This window comes from Papaver somniferum, chromosome 11, assembly GCF_003573695.1.
Source record: "Papaver somniferum cultivar HN1 chromosome 11, ASM357369v1, whole genome shotgun sequence".
Classification (NCBI taxonomy): Eukaryota; Viridiplantae; Streptophyta; class Magnoliopsida; order Ranunculales; family Papaveraceae; genus Papaver; species Papaver somniferum.
This window is the reverse complement of record NC_039368.1, coordinates 41,704,617-41,724,285: the sequence shown is the minus strand read 5'-3', so window position 1 is coordinate 41,724,285 and position 19,669 is coordinate 41,704,617.

Here is a 19,669-nt window from a genome sequence, read left to right as displayed (position 1 = left end):
ATCGTCTTGGTAGTTGCACTGATCCCGATGGTAATCTTTGTCTTGTCCCGATGATATGCGGCGGTATCCTCTTGTTTTCGATGATCTGCCCCTATGTATTCCATAGAGAAGGTGACACGTAATCTAACCGTTGTTTGTGGGTGAAAACCGTTTCTGCTGAATTTGGTAATTTTTGGTGTCTGGATGAGAAATGAATCTAAACCCTAAACAATGTACTGCACGAGAGTACTTTTGATTCGAGATATCAATCTGTACAATCCTGGCATAAACCAAGAAATGGTCGTTACAGGTTTGCTTCTGTCACAAAGTGAAGAAGAAGGGTTGGTCTTATGGAGGGAAGCGAAGAGAGTGTTGAGACCAGAATAGTTGATTCTGAAGGTGTAGTTGTTTATGACTTTGTATCTGAAAGTAGAATTGGCTAGCAGAATAGAAAGCTACCAGGTGATTTCTAGATGTTGTATTGTTGCCGACCAAAACTTGTTGTTTGGTGAAAATAGGAGAAGCCTATTTATACAAGCCATATTGAAACGTACCCTGGTCTCTTAGGAAGTGGAAACGGTTGAGTGGTGGAAGAATAGAGTAACGTGTAACTGTCAGACGTTATGCTTCCATGATGAAGGAATTGAATTCGTGTAACCGTCAGACATTACGCTTCCATGATAAAGGAAATGAATTGTTTACACCGTTTTTACCACCACTAATTGTCCTACTTCATGACACTTTCTTGTAACGGGGGCATTGCACGCCGCACGCTGTAAACCGCCAGACCAATACCCTGATGAGCATCCCCCAGTTTGTGACATGTTTGATGTCTCGAGTGATTTTGTGGAAAACGTGTAACACTTTGCTATGTGTGGTAAGTCAAAGTCAAGGGACTTACTGCAGGAAAATAGCATGTAAGGATATTAGGCTCGTTTTGGCTAGTCGCCTAAAACTTGCCACAAGTTTGTCATTTCGGTGGCGATCTTTAGTGGCTGAGATCGCATCTCATGAAGGAGGGTAGCCGTTGATTATGGCTACCTTGTATTAGCGCCTGATAATGGCGTAGTGGTGTTTTGGTGTACGCCAATAGCAATGTAGCATGGCTGGCATGGATCGTGCATGCTAGTGGCACGTTGATGCAAGTGGCGCCTGACGTAGCCATGGCCATCAGATTTAGGCAGCTGGTCGCCTGAAACTCACCACAAGTCTGTCAGTTTGGTAGCGAGCTTGGATGGCCGAGATTGCATCTATTGAGGAAGGATGGCCATTGATTATGGTTGCATCTTGTTGTATAGCGGAGTGGCACCATTGGCATAACGGCATGCTAGTGGCATGCCAATGGCGTAGCCGTGGCATGGCGGCGTGCTAGTGGCCGTGGCATGGCGGCATGCTAGTAGCCGTGGCATAGCAGTGTGTCAGTAGCCGTGGCATAGCGGTGTGCCGATAGTCGTGGCATAGCAGTGTGCCAGTAGCTGTGGCATAGCATCATGCCAATGGCGTAGCCATGGCATGTCGGCGTGCTAGTAGTCGTGGCATGGCGGCATGCTAGTAGCCGTGGCATAGCAGTGTGCCAACAGTCGTGGCATAGCAGCATGCCAATGGCGTAGCCGTGGCATGGCGGCGTGCTAGTATCTGTGGCATGGAGGCATGATAGTATCCGTGGCATAGCAGTGTGCCAGTAGCCGTGGCATAGCGGTGTGTTAGTAGCCGTTGCATGGAGGCATGCTAGTAGCCGTGGCATAACAGTGTTCCAGTAGCCGTGGCATAGTAGTATGCCAGTAGTCGTGGCATAGCGGTGTGCCCCGTGGCGTTGTATCACGGCCAAAGCTAAGATTTGTCTCTGTGGCCAAAGTTAGGGCTTGGTGGCATGGCCAAGGCTAGGGTTTGGCTCCATGGACAATGTTAGGGTTTGGCGCCGTGGTGTTGGACCCACATGTGGTGTGGAAACATTTGGCCTTGTTGCCACATCAATCCCATTTCTATGGGAAACGTTATTTGGCTTTGGTAGAAACTTTCCCAAATTAGGGTTTGGCATGTCGAAACCCTAATTAGTGCGTGTAGCATGCAGCCGCAACATGACGATACTTTTGTGTGAATGGTGCCATGGCTATGCCAAAGGAACTATTGCAAGGCCATAGTGTGGAAACGTCCACAAGAGTAGGGATTGTCGTGTGGTGGCTATTTATGGCAGGCTGCCACGAAGTGGCATGTTACCGCGGCAGAGTGGCGTGTTGGCATGTTACCGCGGTAGAGTGGCATGTTGGCATGTTACCGCGGTAGAGTGGCATGTTTGCATGCCTATCAATATGTTGTCGTGGCAGGGCGCGTTTGTCTTTCCAGTTAGTATGGTGGCGCGGCAGGGTGCGTTTAGCCTTTAATGTATGGATGCAAGGTTAGAGCAACTTGATTGGCCACGAAAAGGGGGCCGTCCAAACATAAGGCACGACTACACTTCTGGTGAGAGTGTGGCGGCTTTAGAGCGACCTGATTGGTCGATTAAAAGAGGGCCGGTTTAGGATGGGGCGTGGTCAATGGAAATTGGCACCATCTGGCCTAAGGCACGGCCACGCCTCCCTTTGCTGCTGCGGCTCCCTGTTTTTCCGATTCTGGGCGAGGTTTTGCATCTGTTAATCCATGGAGGATTGATTACCTAGTTTGCCTAGGCTTAATTTTGACAAGAAAGGTCAGGTGTACTGCGCGAGGCGCGAAACCCTAACTTCTGCAAGTTAGTTAGGACAATTGATTGAATTCTATGTGTTGACATAAAGTTCTTTTAAGTTCATTTCCAGAGAGCAACATGCTTTTCTGATTGAATACCTTATGCAAAGATCTTATCCTTGATATTTGGAGATTCATGCTACTCTGCTGCGAGTGAACACAAATTGTCATGCCATATCAACATTAAGGGTTCAGCCGGAGAACATAGCATATAAGGCATTCAAAGGAACATAAGTATAGGCAAGGCGCCGAAATTTACAGGACATCTGGGATGGTTGCTACATTCGCCAGTCTGGATAAATTTCATGTAGATATATTGAACGGCTCAATAAATATGTCGGTGGAGAGGTTAGCTCTCACGGAACCTTTTCCTTGCAGAGTGACGTCACATCAGATGTAAGGTTTTACAATTTTAACCCTAAGCTAAAATCCACCATCAACATTAAGTCCCCTTCTTAGCACGTACAGTGGCATTGTTGCGGAGTAAGCATGAGATGGTGACAGACAAGAGTAAAATCGAAAGATAAAGACGTGAAGAGATTGCCAAGGAAATTCAACTAACCTTTGGTGGAAGGCATGAGGTATCCGTGTTGGCGGCTCTACGTAATTCCAACTTTGCCATAGGGTGTTGGCGTCAGCGCTGAAATTTTGGATACTGATTGGCAAAGAATGCATTGCAATTTGGTCCGCGAATCGGTGAATGGCGCTAGCTGGATAGGTCACAAAACGTATGGAGATGCCGCTGCTTTGAACAGCCAGGATGGCGTTTCCTTGGCTGGTGGAGATGGCGCTGCTTTGAATGGCTAGAATGGTGCTTCCTTGGCTGCTGGAGATGGCGTTGCTTTGAACGGCTAGGATGGCGCCGCTTTGGCTATGTCTGTGGAATGGTGGAAATGGCACTTGGAAGGCTTGCTGGCTGGATCACGGAATGCTGGAGCATTGGCGCTAACTTAACCATAGAGTGCTGGAGTCATGGAGAGTTGGCTTGACCACGAAGTGTTATAGCCATTGAGAGTTGGCTTGACCACAGAGTGCTAAAGCTATGGAGAGTTGGCTTGACCACGGAGTGCTGGAGCCGTTGGCTTGACCATGGAGTGCTGAATCCATGGAGCGTTGCATGTTCAGTGACTGGTGTTCCTCGTGCTGGCACTGCTGGTTCGGTCATGGAGCGGAGATATTGGCACGCTACTTGTTCAGCTATGGAGCATGAGTGTGGTGCGCCTCTATTCCCGTTCATGGAGCAATAAGGAATCCTTATTCTGTTCAAACTCTGGAACTGCGTTCGTATGAAAGGGGTATCGACCCTCTTATGTTTTTGTCGTTCGTCCGGCTCCGTGCTTCATATGCAGCATCTGGCTCCTCTTCGTCATTTGTTAGCGGTGGTAGAGCGAGCATTAATGGCAACAAAGCAATCTCCAACAGTTATAATCAACGTCAAGGCAAGCCAGGAGAACTCAAGGTAGGTGTCTCGCACGTATCCACCCAACAGTACCATCGATCTTCTCCAGAATGTGTAATAAGGCTCTGACTCCAGAAGAATGAGTATCTAACCTCTCCAGTGGATTTCAAAATTTACCAAACTTCATTGCGATCTTGGGATAGATGGATGAAATATATGCTCCGCAATGATCATGTTAGGGCTAATCTTGGAGATTGTGGTTGCGTTGTTGGTTCATCCTTGACTTTAGGTTATTTGGTACCTAGACTTTCTGATTGCAATGATGACATGTTGTGGATGCATGTATGGTCGAAATCTTTCGGAGCCATTGGGTGAAATAGATGAGTTGAGAGACGTTCCATTACCGATGTGTTGCTATCAAGTCTTCAAGGACTTCGTTCCAGACGACATCCTTCGAACTATCTTCTGAATCTTGGACTGTTGTATGGAATGGGATGCAGTGAGAAGTCCCCAGTTATACTTCTGTTAGATCCGATGGTGTGGCCGGATATATGAATGTATCTCTGTGGCGTGCTTTTGGAGTCTTTGATGCACGTGTACGGCTTCATGTTGAGAAATTCTTGCGGCTCTTAAAACTTCGACAGCGATGGTGTTGAAATCGGGAATAACCTGGTTGAGGGAAGTGAAGGCATCCCATTTTGGTAGTCCCCATGTGTGATTATCCCGAGCCTATTTTCTCGTGGAAGATGTGCTTCTGCTGCATTCACTGGTAAGGTGGTGACTGCGTTTAAGCTTCTAAACATGAAGGAGGATTTAGTCCCCAGGTGTAGCCTACGTTAACTGCATCGCAGTGAATCCACGCCTATGGGGTTTGATACAATCTTATCATACTCTCCTGGATGTGATGCTGGGATGCTTGGAATATCACATGGACGAAACATTCTAGATAACGAAGGAGTATAAGTGAGAGAGTTATGTCGTTAATCGTGGCTCCCTCTGTCTCTTCAAGAAAAATGTTTCAGTCGCGTCTCTGGAGTTATCTCATGAATGATTGATTGTTGTCGGGGATGGACCGTGATGAGAAGTCTCTAGTCGCACTTCTTTTTGACAACTGAAGTTTTTTTCTATGAGTAGGCTTGTGATCCGCCGCGGCCTCGTAAAGTGTTGCAGGCGCCTTCTAGACAGAGAGGTGATGATATTCTTAAGCTACACCTTTGAAGAGTGGATGATCTTGTCGTGGCTATGACTTTTTGGTTGACTGCGTCTTCCGAGCTTTGACAGTGAAGGGATCCCGTGTAAAGCCCCGGTCCCCAAGTGTGGTTTACATGTTTATATCTTGTATGGTCGGTGAGTTGAGCATGATAAAGACATCATCTTGCATCCGTACTGGTGACTCTATTACTTCTTCTACGTGAAACTTTGTAGTGGTTGTTTCTATGGTAAAGCTTTGGATGGTATCCACAAACGAGCAGCAACAGTCCTTGGCAGCAGATGTGATCAGAAGGGACTACTTCTTCGTGGGAACCAAAATAGGTTGGATGGAATTGCATGGGCGTCCATGGAAGCAAATGGATCGGCTGGATGCGTAAGCGAGTAAAATTTCCATGACCACGAGGTTTGGTGAGATGGATCAAAAAGTGGCCACAACTGCGATCCTTAGCTGGTTGTGATCACGATCCTTGACAGGGAGGAGTGTGGCGGCTACGAGCACGAACCTTGGAAGGAATGAGCGTGGCGGCTACGACACGATCTTTGGCACGAAGAAGTGGCGGCTCCGCCTTGGCAGGAAGGATGCGTTGAAGCGGCTTCGGCTCTTGGAGAGGACGTTGAAGCTTATGGAGCAAAATGCCGAAGCTTCGGCTTCGGATCCTGGAGCAGCTTATGGAGAGAATGCTGAAGTGGAGCGGCTGTTGGAGCGAATGTTAAAGCGGAGCGACTTCTGGAGAGATCGTTGAAGCGGAGCCGCTGATGGAGAACGTTGAAGTGGAGCCGCTGCTAGAGAACGTTGAAGCGACTCCTGGAGAGAAACGTGGAAGCGACTCCTGGAGAAAACTCCAGTGAGGGCGCTATTAACCCTTGACTTCGAAAAACGACTTGATACGATATGGAATTATGGGAAGACGTCACAAATAGTGTTGGTTGGCAAGTAGTGTTTTTCTCCTCATGGGAAAGAATACGCTTCTTCTGTTTGATTTTCCCTTGCAACTCTCAGAGCCTTGACGGTTACAATGTTGAAGTTGGAGGCCGCGTCAATCAACGTGCTGTCAAACTCGACATCCTTCAAGTGAACAGTGGTTAGGAGTCCCCAGTTCCATCTATAGATCGTGCTTTCCAGGAGAGGTCGGGGTTTGGGAACGACTTCTCTGGATGGAAACAGCTGCTTTCCTAATGCAGTGCGGTTGAGGGCTGCAAATATGTCTTGACGCTGCGCCTTGGAGAAATACAGAATCTCACATAAATGTTTCATCATAGACTACACGATTTTGTGGGCGAAGTCCCCAGAAATCGTGCAGCTCCTGACGGGAAGAGGGTCTCTATGAACTCAGGAGGGTTGCTGATTTTCTTTGCCCCGATTTTAGAGAAGTCGTTCCTGATCTTAACATGTGATGAAATTGGATTGGTGATTCCTTTCTACTGGGCGTTCAATAGTAACGCGAGCCTCTTCATCTATAAATGCGCGTCCTGCTGAAGTGCCTGCGCCGTATATTAAAAGTATTCCTTGTCAGCTCCATCTGGGGTTGACGTGACTCTTGTGGTAGCCTCTCCGTTAGTGTCTTGAGGAAAATAGGTATCTCTTCCTGAGTTGTATCCATGTCTGTCTGAGCCTTACGAGAACCTTTTATCTTTCCATCAAATCAACAGTGGTAAGAGGAGATTGGCTTCTTCTATCTCCTCTAGTCTCTCGTCCTGATAGTGGAGTAGCAGTGGCTCTGGTGACAATTAGAGTTGTCACACTTGAAGAAACGTTGGGAGTGGCGTCAGCGGCTCTGGCTCTAGTGTCTGGAGGTGTAACTCCTGAAGGAACGTTTTCTGCGCCGCTGGTGTTGACAGGTGGCGTATTAAGCCACTGGAAGAAATGTTAATACCAAGAGTAATCTCAACGCTAGTGTTTTCAGGGTTTGTTGCTGATCCGGACCCGAGTTATACCATCTTGAAATTGGGGTTGAACAATGAAATTGGAAATTAGTATTGCAACCGAAAGATTAATCTCCCACTGTGGTCGCCAATTGTTTGTGTGTGAAAACCGTTTCTGCTGAATTTGGTAATTTTGGGTGTGTGGATGAGAATCGAATCTAAACCCTAAATAATGTACTGCACGGGAGTAATTTTGATTCGAGAGATCAATCTGTACAATCCTGGCCTAAACCAAGAAATGGTCTTTCCAGGCTTGCTTCGGTCACAAAGTGAAGGAGAAGGGTTGGTCTTAGGTAGGGAAGCGAAGAGAGTGTTGAGACCAGGATAGTTGATTCTGAAGGTGTGGTTGTTTATGACTTTGTATCTGAAAGTAGAATTGGATAGCAGAATGGAAAGATACCAGGTGATTTCTATATGCTGTATTATTGCCGACCAAAACTTGTTGTTTGGTGAAAATAGGTGAAACCTATTTATACAAGCCATATTGAAACGTACCCTGGTCTCGTAGGAAGTGGAAACTATTGAGTGGTGGAAGAATAGAGTAACGTGTAACTGTCAGACGTTATGCTTCCATGATGAAGGAAGTGAATTCGTATAACCGTCAGACATCAGACATTACGCTTCCATGATGAAGGAAATGAATTGTTTACACCGTTACTTTTACCACCACTAATTGTCCTACTTCATGACACTTTCTTATAACGGGCGCATTACACGCCGTACGCTATAAATTGCCAGACCAATACTCTGATGAGCATCCCCCAGTTTGTGACATGTTTGATGTCTCGAGTGATTTTGTGGAAAACGTGTAGCACTTTGCTACGTGTGGTAAGTCAAAGTCAAGGGACTTACTGCAGGAAAATAACATATAAGGCTATTAGGATCGTTTTGGCTAGTCGCCTAAAACTTTCCACAAGTTTGTCAGTTCGGTGGCGAACTTCAGTGCCTAAGATCGCATCTCATGAAGCAGGGTAACCGTTGATTATGGCCACCTTGTTTTGGCGCCTGATAATGGCGTAGTGGCGTTTTGGTGTACGCCAATGGAAATGTAGCATGGATGGCATAGCTCGTGCATGCCAGTGGCACGTTGATGCAAGTGGCGCCTGGCGTATCCATGGCCACTAGATTTAGGCAGCTGGTCGCCTGAAACTCACCACAAGTCTGTCAGTTTGGTGGCGAGCTTGGATGGCCGAGATTGCATCTCATGAGGAAGGATGGCCATTGATTATGGACGCATCTTGTTGTATAACGGAGTGGCGCCATTGGTATAGAGGCATGCTAGTGGCATGCCAGTAGCGTAGCCGTGGCATAGCAGCATGCCAATGGCGTAGCCGTGGCATGGCGGCGTGCTAGTAGTCGTGGAATGGCAGCGTGCTAGTAGTCGTGGCATAGCAGTGTGCCAGTAGCCGTGGCATAGCAGCATGTCAATGGCGTAGCCTTGGCATGGAGGCATGCTAGTATCCGTGGCGTAGCAGTGTGCCAGTAGCCTTGGCATTGCAGTGTGTTAGTATCCGTGGCATGGCGGCATGCTAGTAGCCTTGGCATAGCAGTGTGCCAGTAGTCGTGGCATAGTAGTGTGCCAGTAGCCGTGGTATAGCGGTATGCCAGTATCGATGTGGCATGGCCATGCTTGTGGCATTGTAGCACGGTCAAAGCTAAGATTTGGATTTGTGGCCAAAGCTAGGGCTTGGTGGCATGGCCAAGGCTAGGGTTTGGCGCCATGGCCAATGCTAGGGTTTGGCGCCGTGGTGTTGGACCCACATGTGGCGTGGAAATATTTGGCCCTCCACATCAATCCCATTGCTCTGGGAAATGTTATTTGTGTTTGGTAGCAACTTGCCAAAATTAGGGTTTGGCATATTGAAACCCTAATTAGTGCATGTGGCATGCGGCCGCGGCATGGCGATACTTTTGTGTGAATGGCGCCATGGCTATGCCAAAAGAACTATGGCAAGCCCGTAGTGTGGAAACGGCCACAGGAGTAGGGATTGCCGTGCGGTGGCTATTTGTGGCAGGTTGCCATGAAGTGGCATGTTACCACGGCAGAGTGGCGTGTTGGCATGTTACCGCGGTAGAGTGGCATGTTGGCATGTTACCGCGGTAAAGTGGCATGTTGGTATGCCTATCAATATGTTGTTGTGGCAGGGCGCGTTTGGCTTGCCAGTTAGTATGGCGGCACGGCAGGGTGCGTTTGGCCTTTAATGTATGGTGGAAAGGTTAGAGCAACTTGATTGGCCACGAAAAGGGGGTCGGCCAAACATAAGGCATGGCTACACTTCTGGTGAGAGTGTGGCGGCTTTAGAGCGACCTGATTGGTCAATTAAAAGAGGGCCGGTTTAGGATGGGGCGTGGTCAATGGCAAGTGGAACCAGCTGGCCTAAGGCATGGCCACGCCTCCCTTTGCTGCTGCGGCTCCCTGTTTTTCTGATTCTGGGAGAGGTTTTCCACCTATTAATCCATGGCGGATTGATTACCTAGTTTTGCTAGGCTTAATTTTGACAAGCAAGGTCAGGGTATACTGCGCGAGGCGCGAAACCCTAACTTCTGCAAGTTAGTCAGGACAATTGATTGAATTCTATGTGTTGACATAAAGTTCTTTTAAGTTCATTTCCAGAGAGCAGCATGCTTTTATGATTGAATACCTTATGCAAAGATCTTATCCTTGATATTTGGAGATTCGTGCTACTCTGCTGCGAGTTAACACAAACCGTCATGCCATATCAACATTAAGGGTTCAGCCGGAGAACATAGCATATAAGGCATCCAAAGGAACTTAAGTATAGACAAGGCACCGAAATTTACAGGACATCTGGGATGGTTGCTACATTCGCCAGTCTGGATAAATTTCATGTAGATATATTGAACGGCTCAATAAATATGTCGGTGGAGAGGTTAGCACTCACGGCACCGTTTCCTTGCAGAGTGACGTCACATCAGATGCAAGGTTTTACGATTTAAACCCTAAGCTAAAAACGACCATCAACAACCGTATAGCATTAAATGAGAGTGGTTGGGCCAGACCGCACGCTTTAGACAGCTGTCCCGACAGCTGCCACCTCCTTGTCAGAGCAATTCATCTTGTTCGTTCATTCTGATTCTTCCTCGAGATGGGGAAAAGTGGATTTTGGGTCCTCTATGGTGCTTTCCAGGTTTTCATATGTTAAGTAGTCCCTAGGTTTATTGCCGTTAGATCTGTATAATTGCATCCACGTGGTATAGGATGATGAAGTCCTATCTTAAATGTGGCATTTGTGGCATCAAAGCCTGATGTCCGTATTCTTATGCGTTGCACGTGTACTTTTTTTCACACGTGGTTGGCTGCGGGAATATGTATATACAATTTTCCCCTTTTCTCTTATGTTTGAATCAGGTCAAACAAAGAAGAAAAAATCCCATCATCTTCCCGCAATAACTTCCCCTAACACGTTTCCCACTCTCTTCATTAACTCCCCTCGAATTTCAGGACCGTTTTTCTTTTCTCATACGACCATAAATACGAAAGAGATGGTGTCTTGACATTAATTTTATTCTCATTCTTTTTATTTTCTGTTTATCTTCTCTGCCCCAGTCTTCTCAGAAAGTTATTTCAGATTTGTGTTCTTGTTCTTTATATCTTCTGCTAGTACACCTACCTTGTACTGGACATTCTTTGCTGTTCCAGTCTTTTTTGATCAGTTCCGAGCATCGATTCTATCTCTGGTTTCATCATTATTACAGGTATGCCTCTTTAACTCCTGATGTTGTTAATGTCCATGATTTTTGCTGGTGATATTTTGGATTTCTGTTGTTGTGATTGGGATCTTTAGATTTTGTGACGGAGAACATGATATACGAAAGTATATATACTTGCCCCTGTTCTTCATTACAAAGTTTGAAGACTCATACCTTGATGTAGACAGTGATGGTGTTCTTGCTTCTATGATAATGTTCTTGATAAACATGATGATTCTGGTTTTATTTTCGATCTTTGTTATTTGTTGTTGTTTAACCTCCGTTGTCTCTTTTAGGTGATAATGTCGGGTATTGAACGAAGACGTGCCCCTTATGAATCTCCTCCAACAAGTCCTTATAGTTCTCCTCCCCATAGAATCCCTGATATTTCTCCGACGAAGGATGGGTTACCCAGAACATCTCAGTAAGATTTTCGGCCTAATAGGGTTTCTTCGCCTGATCCTAAAGCATTTTCGAAAATAAAGGGGGATCTACCAAGGGGTTCGCGCTATGCGGTTGACCGTCCTACTGTTAACCCTTCGCCTAAGCGTTCAGAACCTTTGAATGTCCAACCCCTACGTTCCCTTTCTCCTTCTGGTCCAATGCCCCTTCAAAACCCCAAGAATCCGCTAAAAACTGCTTCATCAATAGAGCTCTCGTCGAAGAATCCTTTGCCGAAGAATGTAGATTTGTCGAGAAACCAACGAAGAGAAAAGCTTCGGATATAAGTCCGTCAAAGAAGTCAACATCGGGTAAAGTTGCGTCCTCTGGGGTTGCTCCTACTGAACAAACTGTTCCAGCGGCAAAGAAGAATAAAGTTGTTTCCTTCAAGCACATTGATCTCGAAGAATTTAAAATGAAGCATGATCTTCATCATTTTGACGTTCGATTCTATAACCAAGGTAATTATCTCACCTATGATATGATAAAGAACTATAAGTATGATTCTCAATATTTGTTGACGACTGTGGGGGAATCTGAGGCAGGTTTGATGCTTCCCTTGTACAAGCATGGAGACTCTTTCTACTATGACGTGTTGGCACATCGCGAAGGTTCTACTCGTCATACCCACTGCCGCTCGGTGGTCCAACTGAGTGCTAACTACCTACGGACCCTTCACGAGTGTTATCTTCGGAGCAAGGGTAGGACGACAATGACTTGTTATACTCCTAACCCTGAGGAGAGAGGCTGGTATACCCCTGAGAACTTTAATGCTTCCTTCGGTGATTATGTTAACTTCAGGAATCGAAAGCGATGGAGCATCGGTCTTCGCGCGGTGGATGCCCCTCGCGGTGAGGTTCGCCTCTTAAGTGAGGTGAGTGACACGAAGCCACGCTTCGTTCCCGGATCTGAGAAGGTTGGTAAACCAGAGCTTTTTCCCCACTCAGAGCGCCTTCGTCGAGACCATGATTATGAATGGCATGATACACCCATCGAGATTATCTGTCCTTGGGCTCATGGATATATTGCTGGTGATCAGAGATGAAGACCTACTGCTGAAAGCGTTGTTCGTGAGGGTTCCCCCGCCTGCTATGGTGATTTTTGTTCTTGGGACTTGAATTTTGCGGGAATGAAGTTTGATTACACCGTTGAACCCGCTGATGTTGATGATGAAGAGAGTTCCGAGGCTAGTCTTCCTTCAAAAGATACCACTACTGTCAAGGTATGATCCAATATCATAATATGTCATGTATGTATTTTTTGCCCCTTGGATTATAGATTGATCGTATGCGTATTTTCAGGCTTCGAGGAATAAGAAGATTGGTCATGTTCAGTCTTCTACCGTGGGAATTGAAAAAACCGAGGTTCCTGAGGTTACCAGTCCAGCAAACGATGAAGAAGATCTAGATGAGGAAGAATATGACGATACCGACGAAGATGAGCGTACTGATATCTTCTCCCCATAATCATGAGGACGTTGATGATGTTGTGGACGATGGTACTGGGGGGAAGGTTGCTTCCGTAGGTCTTGATGCCAATCTCACTCCTTCCCCTGAGCAGAGAAATGAGGATGCTGATCCTTAATCTACTATTCCCGAGCCGATACAACCTCCGGACCCAAATCAAGAGTTTTCTTTTGGTAAGATATATTCCGCTGGTGGTCAAATTGACCTTGGTGCTGCTATGGGGATAGCATCGGATTTTTCTCTGTTATCTCCTAACAACGACTGGGAGGTTGCTATCGAGGAAGATAAAGTGATGGATGGGGAAGAAAGTTCTGAGGGTGAAGATGCCGAACTTCGTGTCACTAAGGAAGCCGAAGGGATAAAATCTACTGCTACCGGGGGAACCGCCGTTGGCAACGAGGCCGATGCTAATAAAGAGGTTGAGGCCGGTGAAGGATCCAATGTTGTAAAAGAGACCAATGCCGGTATTTCTTCTGACGGCTTTGTCAACGGTGTGATGCGTGAAGCTAACGACGAGACCGTTGATTGGCTAAAAAAAATGAGATTGATGAACATTCCGAATCCTGCCCCTGTGGTGCCTGGGGAGAGAGAATCTTATGCTTTCACTCGCCAAAGGATGCAGCTATTGTCTCGTGAAAAGGTCGTCGAGATCTGGGAAAGGGATTTGATCCCTTTTACCTCAAATCTCTTGGTTAATCTTCCTTCATCTATTTCAGACATGATGGTCGTGGCTGATGGGTTCCAATAGGGCTATCCTCAGCAACGCATCCTTGAGGTAATGTGTTGTGTTTTCCATGATTGATTAATTCTGTGTTCTTTCTTTAATGGCTTGTTTATTTCATGTTGTTATAGTTGGCGACTAGCGAGCATTGCAACCATACCTTGTACCAATTCTTCGGGCTAAGGCGTTGAAGCTGGAGGCAAAGCTTCGTCAACGGGATGATGAGTTGTTTACCGCTCAAGAATCTCTTGGATCTGAGGATAGAGAGATCTTAGAACTGAAGAATCTGTTGAAGGGAAAAGAGCAGGTTGGTGCTGCCGAAGAACAACTTCGTCTGGAGGTAGCCTATCTTCGTGGTGAATTGGAGAAAGCTCGTGCTGGGGCTTCATCTTCTAAAGGGTTGTCTCCCCTCCTTTACTTTCCCTTTCGTCTTCTTAGTGTGTTGTTTAAGTTACCCGGCCCTGTCTTCAGCGGGTGATGCCAGAGAATTATTATGGATTCGTGGTGAAAGGGTTCGCCAGGCTTCTCAGATCAGAGAATTGGTATCGAAGATTAAAGACGAGGCTGATAAGTGGAATTCCCGGGCCGATGAGCATAACGAATTGGAGGCTCGGTATCGGGAGAGACGGGAGCAGATGGTTGATATGCAGAATACTATGAACGCTGATCGTCGTCAGCTCAACGGTGCTTTATTATGGACTCGTGAGAATCTGCGTTAGGCGCGTGGGGAAATCTCCCGCTTAGAAACCAATGTAGCAAACTTGGCAGAAGAGTTGCGCCAAGCTTGTTCATCCCACGATCCTGAAGTTCAGGATTATATACAACGGCTTGTTCGGGAAAGGGACGATGCTAGAGTTGAGGCCCATGCCCTTAGTAAATCTTTAAGTGCTTCTCAGGCCGATGTTGCTAGTTTAGTGGAATCCGAGAAGCACCTAGAGGTTAATATGTACAGGCTCACTAAGGGGATCGAGGGGGTGACCAATGAATTCAACCGTCTTCAACACTTAGACTCTATGAAGCACGTAGAGTCAGATGAGTGTCAATATGCTCCCGAGAATCTTCATTGGTGAATACGATTTTCTCGATGAAGCCCGGGACGCTGTAGTAAATAAATATGAGATAGCTTCGGATAATGTCGAAGGTATATCTTCGTTTAGTCATGGATGCCCGTTTGTTTCAGCCTTCTAATATTTCTTTTTTGTTTCGTTATAGAGATCGAGGGACAACTCGGCCTTGCAAATGCGAAGCTTGAAGAGGCTCAATCTGACTTAGTAAAGTAGCAGGGACAAACTAAGTATTTTGAAGCGCTGGCAGGGTCCCGGGACGAAGCGGTGAAGGCATCGTCTAAGGAGATTAATCGGCTGAAGACCTTGCTGTCATCCGAGCTCAAAGCCGATGTTATTGCTCATAAGGCTCGTTTTCAGCTCGCATAGGAAGTTAACAAGACTCTGACTGGGGTAGAGAAGAGTCTTTTGAAAGAGCATGTCCTCGTTAAGAAGTACATGCGTCATCCTGCCCCTGGTCCCTTTAAGTGCACCTCTGACCCATCTTCTGGGGGTAGCGTTACTTTCTCTCAAAAGGAACATCGTGCTGACCACGTCGAGCCTTCGGGGGAGAAGTATATATCTGTGTTTAAGTAGAAGATTGATCTTTGTTGATTACTTAGTTTCGGGTCATTTTTTGTATCTTTTTTCCTCATCTTCCCAAACTTGTAATCAACTTTCTTGGAATGGATCATTGGTCGTATTAGTATGTACAACTGTTTTTCTGCAATGCAACTTTTCACGTTTTAGTTTCTCACATGTTAAAACATAACAATGAAAATGAGAGAGTGTTTGGGAATAACGAAGGCATCTACCTTCGTTATTTTCCTTGGACCTGTCACCCCGTCGGCCAATCCTGGGCCACAGGATTACCAGACGGTGGGGGTCGAAGTAGCGTTCTCAGTAATGTGATGTTTTATTGAGTTATTTACATGCATCCATTCCGCCGAACCCCTGCTTTGAGTTTGGTTGGGTATCTCTTTCTGCTGGAATCCTTCCCCGTGGTCATACACTCATAGACGCTGATAGGGGAGTCCGGAGAGATTGTACTCGCGTAATTTTCCCAATGTTAAGGCATATGATGGTTCGTTTCTATGTCCTTCGTCATTTGTCGATCATCAAAGAGACAAAAAATTCATATTTGATTGATATGGTGAGGTATGTTATTCCTCTGCCATAGATAGAAACATGTCGGGCGGGTACGCCGTCTTCTTCTTCTGGTGCTCTTCACGCAGATGCAGAACTGCGTTGCTTCATGGATTATATGTCTTGAGGTATTTTTCATTCCAGGGGTGTCTGGGGATTTCTCCTTTTAGGTTACGCAGGTAGTAAGATTTGTTTCCTGTAATGTCATGCATCACAAATGGTCCTCCCTACGTTGGTGCTAATTTACCCCATTTCTTCTCTCGTTGATATTGCGGTATAGTTCTTAGCACATACTGTCCTTCTACAAAATTTCTAAGCTTAATACTGTCTCCCTTCTCTCTTCTATATCATCGAGCCTTTCGAGCATCATATCCGTTGTTAGGTTCTTCTCCCATGCTTCGGTCTTTGTGGTTGGCATGATGATCTCTGTTGGAATGACTTCCTCGGCTCCGTATGTGAGGAGGAACGGAGATTCACCGATAGCTTACCTTCTTGTGGTTCGGTATGACCATAATGCGTTGTCTAGTTTCTCGCACCATCTGCCCTTATGTTCATCCAATGACTTCTTGAGGATAAGAGCGAGAGTCTTATTCGTGGCTTCAGCTTGCCCGTTGTTCTGGGGGTAGATAAGGTCGACTTGTTTTTCCTGATTTTGAAGGTATCGAAGAGCATATCTATGTTCTTACCTTGTAGTTTTTTACCGTTGTCGGAGACAATTTCTGCAGGGATACCAAACCTGCAAATGATGTTTTGAAAGATGAAAGTAAACATGTCTACGTCTCTGATCCTGGCTAGAGATTCACCCGCTTGCTGAAATAGTCTGTGTCCACGATTAAGAAACCAGGGGTCCAACGATGTTGATCCCCCACTTTGCAAATGGCCAAGGACTATCTATTGAGTTTAGCTTCGTTGCTGAAGCGTGAATTCTTTTGGCGAACCGTTGAAACTCTTCGCATCTTCTAGACATTCTAGCATCATCTCATATCATCTGTGGACAGTAATATCCTTGCATTTAGCTTTATCGTCCAATGACCTCATCTTGCTGTGGTTGTCTGCGTCGCCGTAATGAATATCCTTTAAGATACGATGTCCTTCCTCTCTAGATAGGCAGCGCAGTAGGGGTCCGAGGAAGGACTTCTTATATAAGATTCTGTCACGAAGATTGTACCTCCCTGCTTTATATTGTAATTTTCGAGCTTGTTTCAGTTATGTAGGTAGTGCTCATTCTTCAAGGAAAAGACGAATTTCAGTCCTCCAATCTTCTTCGTTGCCGAAGTCTTCTTCCTCGTTGGCTCTTGATAAAATGTCATCTTCGATGAAGTCTTCGGCGATATCTTCTCCCACGTCATCGTCAGCAATATCCTCCCCTACATCGTCTTCACGATTTTTCGTAGCGAAGGTTTGCTGGGGGATGATTGAAGGTTCGTATACCCTTGTTATCTTGATAGCTTTGACGTTTCATCCTTCAACATGGACGATACGTATGCTAAGGCATCAGCGTGTCTGAGTTCTCTTCAGCATAGATGTCTAAACTTGATGTTGGTCACTTGTGACGCCAGGGTTTGGACCAAAGTCGTGTACGCTGAGAGGGTATCATCATAAAATTTGTATTTCAGTTCTACCTGTCGAATGACAAATTGTGAATCACTTGTTAGGCGTACATCAGTTATCCCCATTTCTATGATCAAGCGAAGGGCATGTACTACAGCTTCGTATTCCACGATGTTGTTGGCGTGTTCCTTGAATTCCAGTCTCAGCTCGTGTATGATCCTATCCCCAGTTGGGGTGGTGATCACGATTCATATGCCTGCACCTTCTATGTTCCTTGATCCATCGACGAAGACCTCCCATCTTCTTTGGCTTGAGGGTTCGAGTATGTCGACTGGATCCTTTCCATCTTCTTCCGCTCCCAGTATGTCCTTCACTTCTTCGTCATTATCCAGCGGTAAATATGCTCAAAAAATTGCCAAAACTTGCGACTTTTGGGCAGTTTGGATCTCGTGGATGATATTGAATTGGCCAAGATGAGTATTCCACTTTGATATTATTCCTACTTTCCCAGCACTTTTAAGAACAACTTCTAACGGTGCTTTACACGGGACTCGAACATAATGAGTCAAGAAATAAGTTCTCACCTTTTGGGTCGCCCATACTAATGCCAGTATGAGATGTTCGATCTTAGTGTAGTTTCTTTATGTCGTGTTGAGAGTCTTACTGACGTAATAAATTGGTTGTTCAACCTTCATGTTGGTTTTGACCAGTACTGCACTGACTGCATCTTTGATGGCTGCTATATAGAGTGTCAGCACTTCGTCGGGATCGGGCTTTTGGAGGATCTGGATCGTTGCCAGGTATTCTTTAATCTTCTGGAAAGCTTCTTCGCATTCTGCGGTCCATGCGAATTTGGTTCCTTTCTTAAGAATATTGAAAAAATGCTTAAATTTGTCTGATGATCTAGCAATAAACCTTCCTAGTGATGTTATGGAGCCGTTGAGTTTCTGTACTTCTTTAAAATTTCTTGGGGATGGCATTTTCACAATTGCTTGGATTTTAGCGGGGTCAAGTTTGATGCCCATCTTCATTACTAGGTATCCGAGGAATTTTCCTGATGTGACGCCAAAGGTGCACTTTTCTGGATTTACCTTCATGTCATATTTCCTCATTGCACTAAAAATATCCCTCAGGTCCTGATGGTGATCTTTGCGAAATTTGCTTTTGACTAGTATATCGTCGACATAGACCTCCAAAGTTTTTTCGATCCATGTTTTAAAAATAGCATCAACCATCCTCTGGTATGTTTCCCCTGCATTCCTCAGTCCGAAAGGCATTCGGGTGTAACAGTAGAGGCCATGCAGAATGAAGAATGTTGTATATTGTTGATCTTCTTCTGCCAGAGCTATCTGGTTGTCGACAGAGTATTCATTCATAAACGATAATTCTTCATATCCTTCTACAGCTTCCACCAATTGATCGATGCATGGGAGGGGGTAACTATCCTTCTGACAGGCTTTATTGAGGTTGGTGAAGTCGATGCATATCCTTACACCGCCGTTATTTTTTGGTATGATGACCATGTTCGAGATCCAGGTGGGGTATCTGACTTCCCTTATGAATCGTGCTTCCATCAGCTTACGAAGCTCCTTCTCAACTTCTTGATGATATTCTGGTGCTATGTTGCGCAATTTCTGCCTGAAGGGGTTGGTGACTGGCTTTATCCGAAGTTCATGTTGTAATATCTTGGATCGATCCCTGGCATATCCCTAGTTTCCATGCGAAGATGTCCGCGTATTCTCTGAGTAGGTTGATCAATGATTCTTCTCGGTCTTTGTCCATCAAAGTTCCTATCTTGATCATCTTCGGAGCTTCTTTTGTCCCTATGTTGATCTCTTTGGCGGGTTCAACTGACGTGAATGTGGACTTTGATTCCCCTAAGAGAGGAACATTCTTTAATTTCTATTTGGTGGGCTCTTCCTCCCCTTAGCTGCTGAAGTACCTGCTTCAGTGGTTAGGACGATGCTCTCCTTCGTCAAGCTCTTCCCTGAGATTTCTTTGAGATAAAGGTCATTTGCTTTGTCTTTTGTGTCTACCTTGTTCTTGTTTCTTCGGGTTTTACGTTACTCCTCTTGTTCGTTGTTGAGTTGGTTTTGTAACGCTTGACATTCCCGAGCGGTGACCTGGTCGCCCTTAATTTCCATTACCCCTTCGGGTGTTGGGAATCTAAGGTACTGGTGATATGTTGCTGCTACACCTTTGAGTTTGTGCACCCATCTTCGGCCGATGATGGCATTGTAGGAAGAATGAGCGTCTACCACACAGAATCGGGTATAGACTTTTATTGGTCCTGCCTTTACTTCTAATACAATGTCTCCCAGAGCCTTCGTTGGTGCACCGTTGAATACATAGATGG